The sequence below is a fragment of the Hordeum vulgare genome, chromosome 3H (genome assembly GCF_904849725.1).
Source record: "Hordeum vulgare subsp. vulgare chromosome 3H, MorexV3_pseudomolecules_assembly, whole genome shotgun sequence".
NCBI lineage: Eukaryota > Viridiplantae > Streptophyta > Magnoliopsida > Poales > Poaceae > Hordeum > Hordeum vulgare.
In genome coordinates this window covers 124,502,277-124,520,810 of record NC_058520.1, presented here as the reverse complement: position 1 = coordinate 124,520,810, position 18,534 = coordinate 124,502,277, and positions in this window count along the sequence as shown.

Sequence of the window (18,534 nt, the reverse complement as noted above, 5' to 3'; positions counted from 1 at the left end):
GCTTCTCCGTGCCGCATCCGGCACGGCGACCATATGCATGCATGCCAAGCCATGCACTGATGCCCGAGCGGCGCCGTGCGCGCGTACGTACACACAGAATACACACGCGCGGGCAACAAGACATGCAACCAGTTGCACTAATTTAAAGGGACCCGACGGACGCGCGGTTAATCGTTCGTAGTTTTATCGTTCCCATGCACCCATGCATGCTGCCAAAATGATTCAAACATGAGAAGAGACCAAAAGAGGCCAAGTGCACTCCTAGTCCTAGTCCTAGACTAGTCTTATACTGTTGTACATTGGGCGAGCAGCCGAGCACGTACCATAAAACACTTGTTTTTTACTGCTGTCCCAGCGTGCCTAGTAACTAAACTGAGGTAGGGTTGCAATTGCAGGGATAATGACTTAAAAGAGGGCGATGGCATTAGGACGAATCATAACAGCTTGCTCACAAAAGAAAGGCTGAATCATGGCCGCAATCTTTCGAGGTTGTTCTTTGCAGGGCTTCCCATCCAATGGGGACAGCCTCTGACTCGGAATAGCATGCTTAGATGCATCCCTCTCATCACATCACACACCAGTACATCGCATCCGAACTGTGGCGTTGCCGCCGTCCAACAAGTGAGATCGGCAGCCTGGCTGGCTCACCTAGGATTACCAAAAAGCCAGGCATGAGTATCCGCGTGGCTAGCCAAAAGGAAAGACCATGTGGGAGGGGGGTTTGGCTCCCCGGAGCATTTGCTCCGGATAAACAGTAACGCAAAAAATGCCATAAAATGTTTTTGAAAAATTCTTAATTTTTTTGTGGATGTTCGTGTCAGTGTAGAAAACATGCTTGATAATTTTCATACGAAACCGAGCAGTAGTATTTCGTCGGTGAAAAAATAAATTTGTGTGACATTTTGGGGTAACATTTGGTGTTCATATTTCTTGTTTTTGCATAGGCCACAATGTTTAACCTTTTTTCCTAAACCTTTACAGGTGAAATTTGAATGTGACTACAAATGCGCAAATTTTTGATGGGATTTTTTTAACATTTGAAAAATTATTTTTCACACGCAGCAGCATGTGCTTCTCGGAGCCGAATTGATTTCCCACACCATGTGTAGTACCTCCGTTTTTAAATAATTATAGTTGGAGAGTGTAGTTCTTTCCAACTACAATTATTCACGAGAAAAGTATATGAGTATGACCGATTGTTAGGGCAACTCTAACATCGTGAACACCGTATCGAACAGTCCGAACACTTCGTGCCCTCCAGCGCCGCACACCAACTGTCCGCATATGTGTTCGGGCGACATGGCCGATCCAATTTTAGGGGCCCGGGGCAAAACTATAACTAGGGGTCCCTTTAATGTTGACATCATAGTCATATTTAATATATGTATAGGTAAAATGTTACCGGAAACACTAAAAATACAGAGGCCGGGGTACACCCCATTATGGAAAAAACACTAAAAAAACATACAAAACTAAATAAGTACATATGTGTATATTACCATCAAATTTTCTCCCAAATGGGACGCAACCCCAAAACCTCGTAGATAAAAGTTTTGTGGCGTCAAAACCATCACATTGATCATCAACTGTTTTTTTGCGGGAACATTGATCATCAAGTTAAACACACAAGTTTATAAAGTATTCAACATAATTTACAGGTTAATCCTGCGTGAGTAGACATTTTTGTCATGTGCTGAGTTTGGGAATTTCGAAATTACAAGAAGTCCATTATGATCTATTACACGGAATCAAAATGTGCTGGCGGCATATTTTGTGCTGCTAACGTTTGCTAAATTACGGAAGTGTAAATCATACCGAATTAACAAAAACATTGTGCCTCCTGACCTGGCTAAACACATCATGTTGACTAGTACGTACCTGATTTGCTACGAGAGTCAGCAGTGCTGTTAGTAAATAATTCTTAATCAAACAATAATAACACGGCTCCTTGTTTTGAATACCAAGGGAAAATCCTGCTCACGATAACAGCAATCTCTTCTGCCGTGAGTAAGAAGGGTAGAAATCTCAAAATCTATACAATCATACAACCTCACAAGATATAGATCGAAAAGAAGTGAAGCATTCCTTACGTGAGCCTCACGACAAGCCTACGTGTGTGCAACTCCTTCATCGCCGTAGTATGTCGCCAGCAATTGCCTTCCTAGGGTTAGAGCATCTCTAGCAAACCCCGTAAAAATGTAAACTATAAAACCGGGATACGAGTTTAAAAAAGATATTTTAAGGATCCATTTCAGTTACGTTCGAACAAAACTGCAAAAGAAAGTGTAAAATTGCGATAAAGAGCTCCTTCCTCCGGTCTGGCGGCCGCAGCCCCTTCCTCCAGCCAGCCCCGTCGCCCGTCGGCCATGCCCCATCACCAGTCGGTCGCGCCCCGTCCCCTTCGGCCGTGCCCCATCACCACACCGGTCGAGCCCAGCCTCGCCGGCCACGCCTTGTCGCCCGTCGGCCATGCCCCGTCGCCTCCGTCATCAGCGCCTTGCTCTGTTGCCAGCCGCGCCGGCCGAGCCGTGCCCCTTTGCCTTCGTCGTTGGGAGGATTCCGGCGGCCAGGCTAAGGTCATGGGAGGTCATGGCGAGGTTGAGCTCGTCCAATTCAAACCGACGGCGATCGATTGCGGCGTCGAGTGGCCTTTTCCAGCATGCGGTGATGAATTTCGGCGAGTTTAGGGCAGATTCTGGCAAACTCCGCGGCGGCATGTTTGCTCCGACAAGGTTTTCCCGGTATACGGGCCCCCTATAATCGGCCTTCCAACCTTCCAAAATTAGGGTTTTGGGTGTGGCTTTTCCGTGCCCCTTAAAAAATTTACGGGTCAGACTGCTTTTACGGTTTCTGTTCTCCACATTTTTTGCGACCAAAACTATAAAGCACAAATTTTTTATGGGTTTCAACACTTATACGCGGTGTGCTAGAAATGCTCTTAGGGATTGAAGATTGATGTGAGCGATGGGAGTCAGCGGCGGAAAAAAAGACATGGGCATCTACTACGTGGACTCCTCGAGGGCTTCATGTCTACTGTCCGTGCGCTGGGCTAGGCTCAGTATAACGTCGATGCGCTGGTACTTTTTTTAGTCTATGATGTGTTACTAGTTGGGATAAAGAAAGGCTCAACGACCGATGACGAACTTTTGGTCATGGACTACATTGCGTAGTGTACATGGGAGGGCCCCCTTGGATGTTGGGGGCCCGGGGCTGCCGCCCCTGCTGCCCCCCCCCTCAGGATCGGCCTTGTCGGGCGATCGAATTTCCACAAACCGAAAGCAAAGCTAGGGAGGTTCGGACGCGTCCCACACCCAACCAAGGCGGATCCTGCACATTTGCACACTCAACCACTTTTTTTGCACCAGTGCCCAGTCTTTCCTAGCCTCTTCGCCCCGATTGATGTCGCTTGGCCTTCCAATTCCAAACACACAAATGCGTGCCCACCGCGAATAGATGAATACGGACGACTCTTTGACGATGGTCGGTTACCTAGTAGCTCATCTGCCAAAGCGTGTGAACTCGCGGGTGTCAGTCGTGCAATTGCTACCATGCTAGTCAGCGCTGTTATATCTGACATACTACTACGCCTCCCAACAACTCAGTTTATAGCAGCAGCTGGCGTACATTGTTACGTCTGACCCTCACGTGTCATTCTACATTGACCTCAACACGAACTTCTCCTTCATGAGACGCATGGCGGTGCCAAAAACTGTCAGTAGCCTCACTTGGGTGCAGAGTGACACCGGATGTTTTAGAGGGGATAACAGACAATGAATTTACCCAGTTTCGGGACTTCATATGGTTGAGGTAATACTCTACTCCTGCTTTGTTTTGATTGATTGTGGGAAAATGTCTCATGTGAGGGGGTTATAACATGAGTTGATTGTTATAACCGAGACGATGTCATATATGTCAGATGGTCCTAGATCTACATCCTAGCGTCGCCTTATAAAGGGGGCAAACCTTGGGTTAGAAGTTTTCCAAACCGACCTAGAGCCCCGATCGGCCAAGGCGTCTTTGTCTTGAACGCCAAGATGAAGGACCTTCTAGAAGTTGGACCCCTCATTGGGCGAAGAGACCTTGAGGTATCCTGGTTATCTAGTCCTTAAGGCTTGGTCCATTGACGGGCCTCCCGGCCGATGGGCCTCCCTCGGTACAGTATACCGTCCATAGCCCCCGAGCATGTACATAGTTTTAGATAAACTTCGTCCAAGGTTGACATTCTCCCTCATGAAATGAATTTGTTCCTCTTCTGGTTGCCTGGCTTCAGCTGACCTACCCTTCTCTTCATTGTAGCGGAGTTGTCGACAATGTCTCCATAGGCCAACTTCATCTTTGTTAGAAATCCCGTTAGTATTTCATCCTCTTGGTCAACGCTAAGATTCGGAGATTGGATGACATCACAGTTTGACCAGCAGGTTCAGAAGCATATCCAGCCGAACAGAGTCATAACTCTCCCTTTGCGGGGATATGTGGCTCGCGGTTTCCCATGGCGGCCATGTACCATCACCATTAGCGGAAATATATGAGGGAAATGATGGTACGTAGAAGTGTCAGCACCCTCGATAGGGTGGCAAACATGGACGAAAGTACTAAAACACACGCCACACGAGGAAGTTACCCAATTTTGGACCCCCTTTGAGGGATAACACCCTACGCACAACTTCTCGTTTGCATTCGTAATGGACTACCTCATGTGAAGGTTACAATAGGGGTGATGTCTGAATATTGAGAGTACATTTTTATGAGATTAGATATGGATGGCTGGCCCTAGCCCTCGACCTAATATGTGATGGAGATAGGATTTTATAGAAGATAGATCCAATTTGACCGGCGCCATCATCATTTGTATGCCAAGATGAACGCTTGATGCTTCTCCGAGCTCCGGGGTCCCTCATATTGTCAATTTGTTGCTCGTCTCATCGTCAACAGGTCACCCCCGATGTATTACACCGTCAATATCCCCCTAGCGTGTGTGGAGCTGGAGTGTCTTGGTCTTTTCAGAACCCTAGTGGGCTCCTTTATGTCTTCGTTACGTGCTTTAATGAGCCAAACTTTAGAAAGGCTTGCGAGATTACCCGTCATGCATCTTCCTAAGAGACCCCTTCATATATTTTGAGTGGTTTGTGGTGAGGACATCAATACCATTGTTACACCCACAGCCCCATCTGCTATACATACTTGACCAGTTACTAGAGCTCGCGCACACCAATTGAATTACGAGGTACTTCTGTTTCTTGGACATCCTTCCATTGTTCATGAGCATATGATACTACCTAAGTTAGATACTTTTGTTGTACTTATGAATGAAGGACCTAGCATGGACAAGAAGGATATCTGTTGGAGCGGGTTCAAGCATGGAGAAAAAGGTGCACACGCGGGAAAGAACAATGGAGCTTCCGCTCGTGATTTTCGTAGTTTGAAGCCACCATAAGGAGATCATGAAGGATTGGATGAAATATTCAACACACCACTTTATAAATTTCATCCATAGGCTATTATAGGTGTTGCACCACCTTATTTTTGGGCCAGGCCCATGTAATTTCGAGATACCACTTTATAGGCTATTTTTAGAGTTTGTATGCGTGAGGAAACTGAGTTAGGGTCGGTTTCGGACCCCTCCTCCAAGGGGTCATGAAATTCCTCCTTTATTCCCCCATATATACAACTCTTAGGGCGCCGTTTAGACTTGGATTTTGTTTAGATTACAATTTCGGCATACCTGCAACTTCGCGTTCTTCGTTTGTGTTCCACGACCACACAAAGGCATCACAGAACCCCACTTTCATCAATAAAGCTTTCCTCTTACATTCGCAATATCCCAGATTGCAATCATACTTTCTTTCTTGTTCTTCGTTTGTGTGCAGGAAATAGACCCTCGTGGTCAGATTGATCGTGCTCCGGTGTGTCAATAACCTCTCGGAGTTGGTTTAGCGATTGCTAAGGCGCTACGTCCTCACACGTTCGTAGTAGGATCGTCAAAGTCTACTCCAGCAAAAACGATAACCACCGTCTGATAGGAAGACACAACCAACTTTGCCTCTATCAAGTGGTATCAGATTTCGAGGTTGCTCGATGAGATTTTACCAGTTTTTCGTAGTTAGATCGCATATGTTCTTCATACCTATAGTCCACGGAAAAGCCAAAAAATAGGGTTAGATCATCATATCCAAACCAATCTGAGCCTTTGCATAGTTTTTTCAGTATTTTGCTTGGTTGAATTTGTGGTTACATCATTGTGTCGAGTTGCTGGTCTTAGTGTTTAGTCCTTTAGAGTTTTGAGTTCTATTCACAGGTTGTCACGCCGCCGCCGTGCCATCTTCCATCACTGTCATATACCACCACCACGCTACCATCATCGCTACTGCCATATACCACAACCACAACCACAACACCATTATCCTTGCTGCCATATAGCACCACCACATATCCACCACCAATCCTAGTCCGGGTCCTTTACGTCTTAGGTAAATTTCGAGATCCTCTTGTTTTTAGTTTCACGTTTCCTTACCTGAGTAGGTTTCGGGAAACAAATCGCAGGTTGTCCGAGTCTGGCATGCTTTTCAGAGCACTTTTTAGGCCAAAATTTCGGAGGGTGAATTTTTTCCCTATCGTTTAATTAAGCTTTTTAGAGTGTTTTGAGACACTCACCACCATAGTGATTTTTCTTGCAATTTTTGGTCGTCGCAACCCTGAATTGCTCGAGAAAAAAATTGTCAAGTTTTTTCGTGTCTATCCAGTTTTTAGTCCTTCAGAAGAGTTTTGAGACACTCTCCATTATAGTGATTTTCTGACAAAAAAAAAGAGCGCAGAAAAATATGGGCGCCAAAAAAAAGAAAAAAAAGAAAGAAAGTCAGAGTGGCTCTTCCCTTGTTTACGTGTAGGGTCGTGATTTTGTTGATATTCTAGGCTCGTGTCTCTAGTACGGTCTAGCCTATCACGAGCACGGTGTCGTCATTGAGTGTCCTTTCACTTTGCATCTCTGGACTGACTATTTGACCCTTTTTGCTACCATATTATAAGCCTTCCCAGCTCCACATACATCTACATCGTGTGTTTGACACCACCTGACAATCTCTCTATCCAAGCTTTGAGAGTTTTGACTACATCAGTTGCCGATCACTACCTGTTGCTAGGTAAGAACTCACAAGAATTTGAGATTTGCTTAAAGGATTTGTGACACACCACCAACACCACCACCACAACTTCCTAGTAGTCTATAGGTTCATATTATTTTGTGTTCCTATTGCTACTAACCATGCGAAGATCACAACACAACAAGATCGACTAGGAGAGCCTGACCAACCGGGAGCTCCATGATAAATTTCAGCAAATGATGGCTGACCAGGTACAAGATTCCGTGACCAGCTTTGGAGAGGCCATGGAGAAGCTAGACGGTTTTGAGAAGATATTCGACACCAAGATGGACGCCAAGTTCATTAAGGTGCTTGCTTGTCTACCACCTCAAGCTGTAGCTTCCGTCCCTCTTCAACAACAACAACGAGGCCAGATTTTGTGGGACGAGCGCGACATGTGCCTTCGAGCCAAGCACAAAATTCTTGTGTTGTTGCTCCTGCTGCACCACCCGCTGCTACAACTAAGGTTTCTGTGGCTGACCAGAATGGGGATTATGATGGCGATGACGATGATGAGGGAGTGGTTGCTCCAAATCACCACCAGGGACAACAACCACAACCACAAGCACCGGGTCAACCACATGGATACAATCGCAATGGTAGGGTTGCACTATGCCCTCAGGTACGGGATCATGTCCATCTCCCTAAACTTAAATTGAATATTCCTACATTTGATGATTTGTATGTTCCTGATATATATCTTACTTGTGAGTTAGAGACAGAGCAACGTTTTACATACTTACAATTTCCTGAGGATAGACGCGTTGCTACTATTGTTTGTTCATTCACTAGTTTTGCTTGTGTTTGGTGGTTTGAACATTGTCGAATACTTCATGCTAATATCCCAACTACTTGGGCTGCTTTGAAAACTGCTATGCGTACTCGTTGGGTTCCACCATATTATCAACGTGAATTACTTCAAAAATTGCAGCTTTTAAGACAAGGAAAAAATTATGTAGAAGAATATTATCAGGAATTACAAACTGGCATGATTAGATGTGGTATTGTTGAGGATAATGAAGCTATGCTTGCACGTTTTATGGGTAGATTAAATAGAGATATTCAGACTATTCTAGAATATGAGGATTATAACACTATCACTCCTTTGTTCCATCTTGCTTGCAAAGCTGAACATGAAATGCATGATCGACATGCATTGACGAGGACTAACTTTTCTGCAGGTTGCACTTCCTCATGGATGCCACGTACCTCCTCTACTTCCACACGTCCTCCTGCATCAACATCGCCTACTTCAGCCACCAACTCGAACAAAGATACCAGGAAACACGAACCTGCCCCACTCTCCGCCAAGAGCATATCTTCCGGGCTAGCACAAAGCTCTTCTTAACCCATGGATCCACATGGCAAACACATGAGGTTATCTGTCGTCGTTGCAAGGGTGGAGGTCATTATGCGAGAGAGTGGCCATCCAAGCGTATGATGATTGTTACCGAGGATGGTGGATATGACTCCGCTAGTGATTATGACGAGGAGACTCCGGCTCTTATTGCAAGTGAAGAATAGGGTGTAGATAATACTAAACAAGAGACACAATATGTGGCTGCTACCTACGCTGACAGGTATGAAAGCTTAGTTTCTCAACGTGTTTTAAGTGTGCAGGTAACACATGCTGAGCAAAATCAGAGGCACAACTTGTTCTATACAAAGGGAGTTGTGAAGGAACGTTATGGTCGCGTAATCATCGATCGAGGGAGTTGCAACAACTTAGTTAGCATGAAGATGGTGGATAAGTTGTCTCTCACCACCAGACCACATCCTCATCGTTATTATATCCAGTGGTTCAACAACAGTGGCAAGGTTAAGGTAACATGTACTGTTCGTGTGCATTTTAGCATTGCTACATATTCTGATTTTGTTGATTGTGATGTGGTACTGATGACCCACAAGTATAGGGGATCTATCGTAGTCCTTTTGATAAGTAAGAGTGTCGAACCAAACGAGGAGCAAAAGGATTTGACAAGTGGTTTTTAGCAAGGTAATATCTGCAAGCACTGAAATTATCGGTAACAAGTAGTTGGGTGGTGAGATGATTCGTAGCAAGCAACAAGTAACAAAAGTAACAACGGTGCAACAAAGTGTCCCAATCCCTTTTGTAGCAAGGGACAAGCCTAGACAAAGTCTTATAGGAGGAAAAACGCTCCCGAGGACACACGGGAATTTCTGTCATGCTAGTTTTCATCATGTTCATATCATTCGCGTTCGTTACCTTGATAGTTTGATATGTGGGTGGACCGGCGCTTGGGTACTACCCTTACTTGGACAAGCATCCCATTTATGATTAACCCCTCTCGCAAGCATCCGTAACTACGAAAGAAGAATTAAGGCAAAGTCTAACCATAGTATTAAACTAGTGGATCCAAATCAGCCCCTTACGAAGCAACGCATAAACTAGGGTTTAAGCTTCTGTCACTCTCGCAACCCATCATCTACTTACTACTTCTGAATGCCTTCCTCTAGGCCCAAATAATGGTGAAGTGTTATGTAGTCGACGTTCACATAAGACCACTAGAGGAAAAACAACATACAACACATCAAATTACCGAACGAATACCAAATTCACATGACCACTTATAGCAAGACTTATCCCATGTCCTCAGGAATAAAAGTAACTACTCACAAAGCATAATCATATTCATGACCAGAGAGGTAATGAGTAGCATCAAGGATCTGAACATAAACTCTTCCACCAAGTAATCCAACTAGCATCAACTACAAAGAGTAATTAACACTACTAGCAACCTTACAAGTACCAATCGGAGTCGCGAGACGGAGATTGGTTTCAAGAGATGAACTAGGATTTGGAGATGAGATGGTGCTGATGAAGATGTTTATGGTGATGAGTCACCTCCGATGAGAGGAGTGTTGGTGATGACGATGGCGACGATTTCCCCCTCCGGGACGGAAGTTTCCCCGGGAGGATCGTCCTGCCGGAGCTCTAGATTGGTTCTGCTCAAGTTCCGCCTCGTAGCGGCGGCTGATGACCCACAAGTAAGAGTGTCAAACCCAACAAGGAGCAGAAGGCTCTGATAAACGGTTTTCAGCAAGGTAATAACTGCAAGCACTGAAAGTAGCGGTAACAAGTGATGGTGTAGTGAGGTGAAACGTAGCAAGTGAAAAGTAACAAGTAACAAGAGTAGCAACGGTGCAGTAAAGTGGCCCAATCCCTTTTGTAGCAAGGGACAAGCCTGAACAAAGTCTTATAGGAAGTAAAATGCTCCCGAGGACACACGGGAATTTTTGTCATGCTAGTTTCATCATGTTGATATGATTCGCGTTCGTTACTTTGATAGTTTGATATGTGGGTGGACCGGCGCTTGGGTACTGCCCTTACTTGGACAAGCATACCACTTATGATTAACCCCTCTCGCAAGCATCGGCAACTATGAAAGAAGAATTAAGACAACGTCTAACCATAGCATTAAACTAGTGGATCCAAATCAGCCCCTTACGAAGCAACGCATAGACTGGGGTTTAAGCTTCTGTCACTCTAGCAACCCATCATCTACTTAATACTCCCCATTGCCTTCATCTAGGCCCAAATATGGTTAATTATTATGTAGTCGACGTTCACATAACACCACTAGAGGAAAAACAACATACAACATACAACATATAAAAATACCGAACGAATACCAAATTCACATGACTATTATTAGCATGACTTATTCCATGTCCTCAGGAACAAAAGTAACAACTCACAAAGCATAATCATAATCATGATCAGAGGTGTAATGAGTAGCATCAAGGATCTGAACATAAACTCTCCCACCAAGTAATCCAACTAGCATCAACTACAAAGAGTAATCAACACTACTAGCAACCTTACAAGTACCAATCGGAGTCGCGAGACGGAGATTGGTTACAAGAGATGAACTAGGGTTTGGAGAGGAGATGGTGCTGATGAAGATGTTGATGGAGATGACTCCCCTCTGATGAGAGGAGTGTTGGTGATGACGATGGCGACGATTTCCCCCTCCGGGAGGGAAGTTTCCCTGGCAGGATCGTCCTGCCGGAGCTCTAGATTGGTTCTGCTCAAGTTCCGCCTCGTGGCGGCGGAGAATCCACGAAAAAGCTCCACCCTGATTTTTTCCAAACGAAACCCTTCATATAGCAAAAGAGGGGGGCCAGTGGGCCACCAGGGTGCCCACAAGCCCTGACGCCGCGGCCACCAGGCTTGTGGGCCCCTGGTAGCTCCCCTCTGGCACTTCTTTCGCCCAATATTTTTTATATATTCCCAAAAAATTCCACGTTGATTTTCAGGGCATTTGGAGTTGCGCAGAATAGAGGACTCATACTTGCTCCTTTTCTAGTCCAGAATTCCAGCTGCCGGTATTCTCCCTCTTCAAATAAACCTTGCAAAATAAGAGAGAAAAGGCATAAGTATGGTACCACAAAGTATAATAACAGTCCATAAAGCGATAAATATCAACATGAAAGCATGATGCAAAATGGACGTATCAACTCCCCCAAGCTTAGACCTTGCTTGTCCTCAAGCAAAAACCAAGATACATAAACATGTCCACATGTTTAGGGATGAAGGTGTCGATAAAACATAATACGGACATGAGGGCATCATGATCACACATAGAACAGCAATATATCATAAATATTCTTATGGGAAAGTAACAATTTCTTCACAAAGCAAAGCATGAAACAAAAACCTTGCCGAGAAGTAGCCAACAACAGTCCATAGTCATTGAAGCAATTGCAATTTATCATATCATCAAAAAGAGTCAAATAAGAGCTTGTAAAGCAAATCCACATACTCAATCATCTCTTTTGTTTTCCACAATTGTTACAACTCACGTGGTACTCATGGTATCAAAGTTTCAATTGGACACAAAGAAAGATAGGGGCTTATAATTTTGCCTCCCAACCATTTACCTCAAGGGTAAAGTCAACAATAATAAAGCATAAGTACTCATCTCCAAGTTGACATATGAATATAGATCTTTCCCTAGCATATGCCGTTCACCAAGATAAAGGCGAAAAAAGGAATTGGTGAAGATCACCATGACTCTTTCAAGGGAAAAAAAGTAAAGGTACAAGATAGGCCCTTCGCAGAGGGAAGCAGAGGTTGTCATGCGCTTTTGAGGTTTGGATGCGTGTCCTCTTAGTGCGGAGGAACGTAACTTTATATTGCCTCCTGATAAAGAACTTTATTATGCAGTCTGTCGCTTTTATGTTTTCCTCATCATAGGTTCGTATAAATTTTATTTTCCACACACTAATAGATCATACATATTAGAGAGCAATTTTTATTGCTTGCACCGATGACAACTTGAGGGATCTTATTCAATCCATAGGTAGGTATGGTGGACACTCATGGCAAAACTGGGTTGAACGTTTATGGATGCACAAGTATCTCTACTTGGTGCGGGAGTTTTGGCTAATATGAGGTGGAAGCAATCGTCACATGCTAAGGGATCTCTAATCATATAACATTGTTTGGAAGCAAGCAAACACAATTCATTATGTTGTCTTCCTTGTCCAACATCTACTTCTAAGCATGTAATAGTTTGGTGAGTGCTCACAATTGTAAAAAGTGTCTAAGATGATAGATTTATATGTGAACCTCTCTTTCCTTATTACTTCTTATTAATTGCAACAATGACTGGGGTCTATGTTGGTCTATTCTCAACAAGTTTCAATCATCATACTTGTTATATGTGAAGCTATCACTTTCCATAAGACCATGTCATGATCTTTCATGCTATCGTTCTTTTCATACTTTTGATCACGGCACAAAACAAAGCCCTTGACTAAGATACTCTTTATTATATAGCTCGCAAGCTCGAATACATCGGGGGAGACACAAGCAAAAGACTCAAACTAAACACTAAAAACTTATTCCACTAAAAGAAGAAATATAAACTGAAAGGAAAGAACTTAAAACAAAGTAAAAGCAAAAGATATAAAGGTGATACGATACCAGGGCAACTCCCCCAAGCTTGGCACAAACCAAGGGAGTTGCCCATACCAATGCTTAGTTGCCTTCCTTTGGTGGTGAAGGAGGAGTTGTTGCAGAGGTCTTGAGCTTGTCTAATTTCCACTTGAGCATAAAATTCTGCTCTCTCATATCATCATTTTCCTCCTCAAGCTTCAACACCCTTTGACAAAGTTCCTGCTTACTCTCTTGCAAGAAACGAGAGGGGATAAACAAGTTCTTAGGATTCTTCCTTGAGTCAGAGAGGCTCGAATTCTTGAACTCCACATGAGTGCGTCCAGGTTGAGGTAGAGGAGCCTCCCTTTCATCGGAACTCGTTTGTTCCTTCTCCTTGGGATCATAGTCCACTTCCTCGTCAGAGGTCCAGCCATATGGTTCCAAGTCCCCATAGACCTTGGGGTTAGCAAGGTAATCAGCCACATAGCTCTCCCCCTCTGAATCCTGAGAAGACATCTTAATCTAGATCTGCGACAGAAAACATGCTTGAAACGAAAACAAAGGAAAACTGCGCGATACGGAGATCAAAATAGTCGGGCGTATATATAATGATTTTTTCTGGACTAGAAGGAGTGCTCCGCAAGAAAATGGAGTCCGGGAGGCACACGAGGTGCCCACAAGCCTTATCGCCGCGGCCAGGGGGGCGCGGCGACCAAGATTGTGGCCGCCTCGTGCGCTCTCCAGACTGCTTTTTATTTTTATAATTTTCCATAAATTCCAAAACGGAGAAAATTTCCTATTGGAAAAGTTTTGGAGTCCAATTACTTGCCGAAACACACACCTCTCCGTTTTCAGAGTCTGAAACTGGCTCATAAACATCCCTTATGTACTCCTCTGGAGTTATGATACTGATGATATTGCTCTCAACATTTATGGGAGTACCATAGATATAATGCTTGATTCTTTGCCCATTTACCACTCTCGGAAAATTACCTTCAGTGTTATTGACTTTGATGGCACCGGAGCGATATACTTCCTCGACAACGTAGGGACCTCCCCATTTAGAGAGAAGTTTGCCTGCGAAGAATCTTAAGCGAGAATTGTATAGCAGGACATAATCACCTACATTAAACTCACGTTTTTGCATTCTTTTATCGTGCCATCTCTCAACCTTTTCCTTGAACAACTTGGCATTCTCATATGCGTGGCCCCTCTATTCATCTAATGAGATGATATCAAACAACCGCTTCTGACTGGCAAGTTTGAAATCGAAGTTGAGCTCTTTGATTTCCCAATAAGCTTTGTGTTCTAGCTCAAGAGGTAAATGACATGCCTTACCGTAAAGCATTTTATACGGCGACATGCCCATGGATTCTTGTATGCAGTCCTATAAGCCCATAGTGCATCGTCAAGTTTGCTGGACCAATTCTTTCGGGATCTATTGACAGTCTTTTGTAAGATCAATTTGATCTCCCTATTACTCAACTCCACTTGACCACTAGACTGAGGATGATAAGGAGATGCAACTCTATGGTTGACATCATACTTAGCGAGCATCTTGCGGAAAACACCATGAATGAAGTGTGAACCGCCGTCAGTCATCAGATATCTAGGGACTCCAAATCTTGGGAAGATGACTTCTTTAAGCATCTTAATAGAGGTGTGGTGATCAACATTTCTAGTGGGGATAGCTTCTACCCACTTAGTGACGTAATCCACAGCAACTAAGATGTGAGTGTACCCATTGGAACTCGGGAAGGGTCCCATATAATCAAAGCCCCAGACATCAAATGGTTCAATGACAAGTGAATAGTTCATAGGCATTTCGTGACGTTTACTGATGTTCCCTATTCTTTGGCATTCGTCACAAGACAAGACAAACTTACGGGCATCCTTGAAGAGAGTGGGCCAGTAGAAACCTGATTGCAATACCTTATGAGCAGTTCTATCTCCAGCATGGTGTCCTCCGTAGGCTTCGGAATGATACTTCTGCAGGATCTGTCCCTGTTCATGTTCAGGCACACAACGTCTAATAACACCATCTACTCCTTCCTTATAAAGGTGAGGATCATCCCAAAAGCAGTGTCTCAAATCGAAGAAGAATTTCTTGTTTTGCGGGTAGGTGAAACTGGGTAGTATGTATTTAGCTACGATATAGTTTGCGTAATCAGCATACCACGGTGCACTATGTGAAGTGCGGATGACATTCAATTGCTCATCAGGAAAACTGTCATCAATAGGTCGTGGGTCATCAAGGACATTCTCTAGCCTAGACAAGTTATCTACTACAGGGTTATCAGCACCCTTTCGGTCAACAACGTGCAAATCAAATTCCTGTAGCAGGAGAACCCATCTGATTAGCCTAGGCTTAGCGTCCTTCTTCTCCATAAGGTACTTAATAGCAGCATGATTAGAGTGAATAGTGACTTTGGAGTCAACTATATAAGATCTGAACTTTTCACATGCAAACACGACTGCTAAAAACTCCTTCTCCGTAGTAGCATAGTTTCTCTGGGCACTGTCTAGAGTTTTACTACCGTAATGAATAACATTCAACTTCTTGTCAACTCTTTGTCCTAGAACAATACCAACAGCATAATCACTAGCATCGCACATGATTTCGAAGGGCAAGTTCCAATCAGGTGGTTGAACAATAGGTGCGGTTATCAAGGCCTTCCTAAGTATTTCGAAATCTTCCTCACAATCCTCATCAAAAACAAAAGGAACATCCTTCTGCAAGAGGTTGGTAGGAGGCCTAGAAATCTTAGAGAAGTCTTTAATGAACCTTCTATAGAAACCAGCATGACCTAGGAAACTTCGTATACCTCTGATATCTGTGGGGCAAGGCATTTTCTCAATTGCATCAACCTTAGCCTTATCAACTTCAATGCATTTCTCAAAGATTTTGTGTCCTAAGACGATGCCTTCATTAACCATGAAGTGGCACTTCTCCCAGTTCAAGACAAGGTTGGTATCTTTGCATCTCTGTAAGACTCGATCAAGGTTGCTGAGGCAATCGTCAAAGGAAGAACCGCAAACGGAGAAATCATCCATGAAAACCTCAACAATCTTTTCACAAAAGTTGGAGAATATTGCCATCATACATCTTTAAATGGTGGCAGGTGCATTGCATAAGACAAAAGGCATACGTCTATAAGCAAAGGTACCGAAGGGGCAGGTGAAAGTGGTTTTCTCCTGATCATATTGTGCAACATGTATTTGCGAGAAACCTAAATAACCGTCTAGAAAGCATAAGTGTGTGTGTTTAGATAGCCTTTCTAGCATTTGGTCAATAAACGGCAAAGGATAATGGTCTTTCCTGGTTGCCTAGTTCAGTTTTCGGAAGTCTATCACCATCCTATAGCCAGTAATAATCCTCTGTGGGATTAGTTCATTCTTATCATTAGGAACAACGGTGATACCTCCCTTCTTAGGTACGCAATGTACTGGACTTACCCAATCACTATGAGCAACAGGATAAATGATTCCTGCTTCCAGAAGCTTTAATATTTCTTTTCTCATGACCTCTTTCATCCTAGGATTTAATCTCCGTTGATGATCAGCAACTGGCTTAGAATCATGATCGGTTTTAATCTTGTGCTGACATAGAGTGGGACTAATACCCTTAAGATCATCAAGAGTATATCCAATAGCAGCATGATGCTTCCTCAAAGTTTTTTAATAACTTCTTCTCTTCGTGATTCGAGAGGTGAGCACTAATAATAACCGGATATATCTCCTTCTCATCAAGATAGGCATACTTAAGAGTATCTGGTAACTGTTTTAGCTCGAACACAGGATAGCCCTTTGGTGGGGGAGGATCCCCAAGCAATTCAACATGAAGATTATTCTTAAGAATAGGATATTGTTCTAAAACAATTTTATCTATCTCATCTCTTTCATCCATATGCATATCATTTTCATGCTCAAGGAGATATTGCTCTAAAGGATCCGTAGGAGGTACGACAATAGAGGCAAGAGCAATGATTTCGTCCCTACCAGGCGACTCTTTTTCATGGGGTTGTCTTCCAAACTTGGAGAAGTTAAATTCATGAGACACACCCTCGAAACTAACAGTGACAGTCCTTTTAATGCAATCAATATGAGCATTGACAGTGTTGAGAAAGGGTCTACCAAATATGATGGGACAAAAGCTATCTTATGCAGTAGCAAGGACGAGGAAATGAGTAGGATACTTCGTCTTACCACACAAGACTTCTACGTCTCTCACAATTCCCACGGGGCAGATGGTGTCTCTATTAGCTAATGTAATAGTGACATCAATGGGTTCTAACTCAGCAGGTGCAATATTGTTTTTGATTTCATCATATAGGGACTGGGGTATTGCACTAACACTAGCACCCATATCACATAAACCATGATAACAGTGATCTCCTATCTTGACAGAAACAACGGGCAGGCCAACTACAGGTCCGTATTTGTCTTTCGCGTGAGGTTTAACAATTCTAGCGGAGTCCTCACAGAATTTGATAACATGCCCGTCTATGTCTTCGGCTAAGAGATCTTTGATAATAGCAACACTAGGTTCAACTCTAATTTCCTCAGGGGGTGCAAGTGGTCTAATGTACCCCCTACGTATCACAGTTGGAGCTTTAGAATAATCCTTTTTCCTAGCAGGGTAAGGTGGTTTCTCAGTGTAGGCACAAGGACCAATAGGATCATTATAGGCAATGACTTTCTCTTCAACTAGATTGGTTTTAACTATGTTGACTTCTACATGAGGATGATACTTAAACAACTTCTCTTTGGGAAGATCAACATGAGCAGCAAAAGATTCACATAGAGAAGCTACTATTTCAGAGTCAAGTCCATACTTAGCGCTAAAATCTCTAGAAGTGTTTGTTTTAACAAAAGATTTAAAGCAATCAAATTGGAAATTCATACCTGACTCCTTACCTTCTTCAAGCTCCCAATCTTCAGAGTTACGTTTGATTATTTCCAATAAATTCCACTTGTGGTCAATATCCTTCTTCATAAAAGAACCGGTACAAGAAGTGTCAAGCATGGTACAATCTTCATGAGATAGTCGAGCATAAAAGTTTTCAGTGATAATTTCTCTCGAGAGCTCATGACTGGGGCATGAATATAACATTGATTTAAGCCTCCCCCAATCTTGAGTATGCTTTCCCTGTCACGAGGCCAAAAGTTATAAATATAATTCCGATCACGATGTACTGAATGCATAGGATAAAACTTTTGATGAAATTCCAATTTCAACCGATTGTAGTCCCATGATCCAGTATCATCACATAGCCTATACCATGTCAACGCCTTATCCTTCAAAGATAAAGGAAAGACTTTCTTATTTACCTCATCCTCGGGCAAACCTGCAAGCTTAAATAAACCACAAACTTCATCTACATAGATTAGATGCAAGTCTGGATGTGAAGATCCATCTCCTGTAAAAGGATTAGCCAGCAGTTTCTCAAGCATACCCGAAGGAATTTCATAGAAGATATTTTCAGTCGGTAC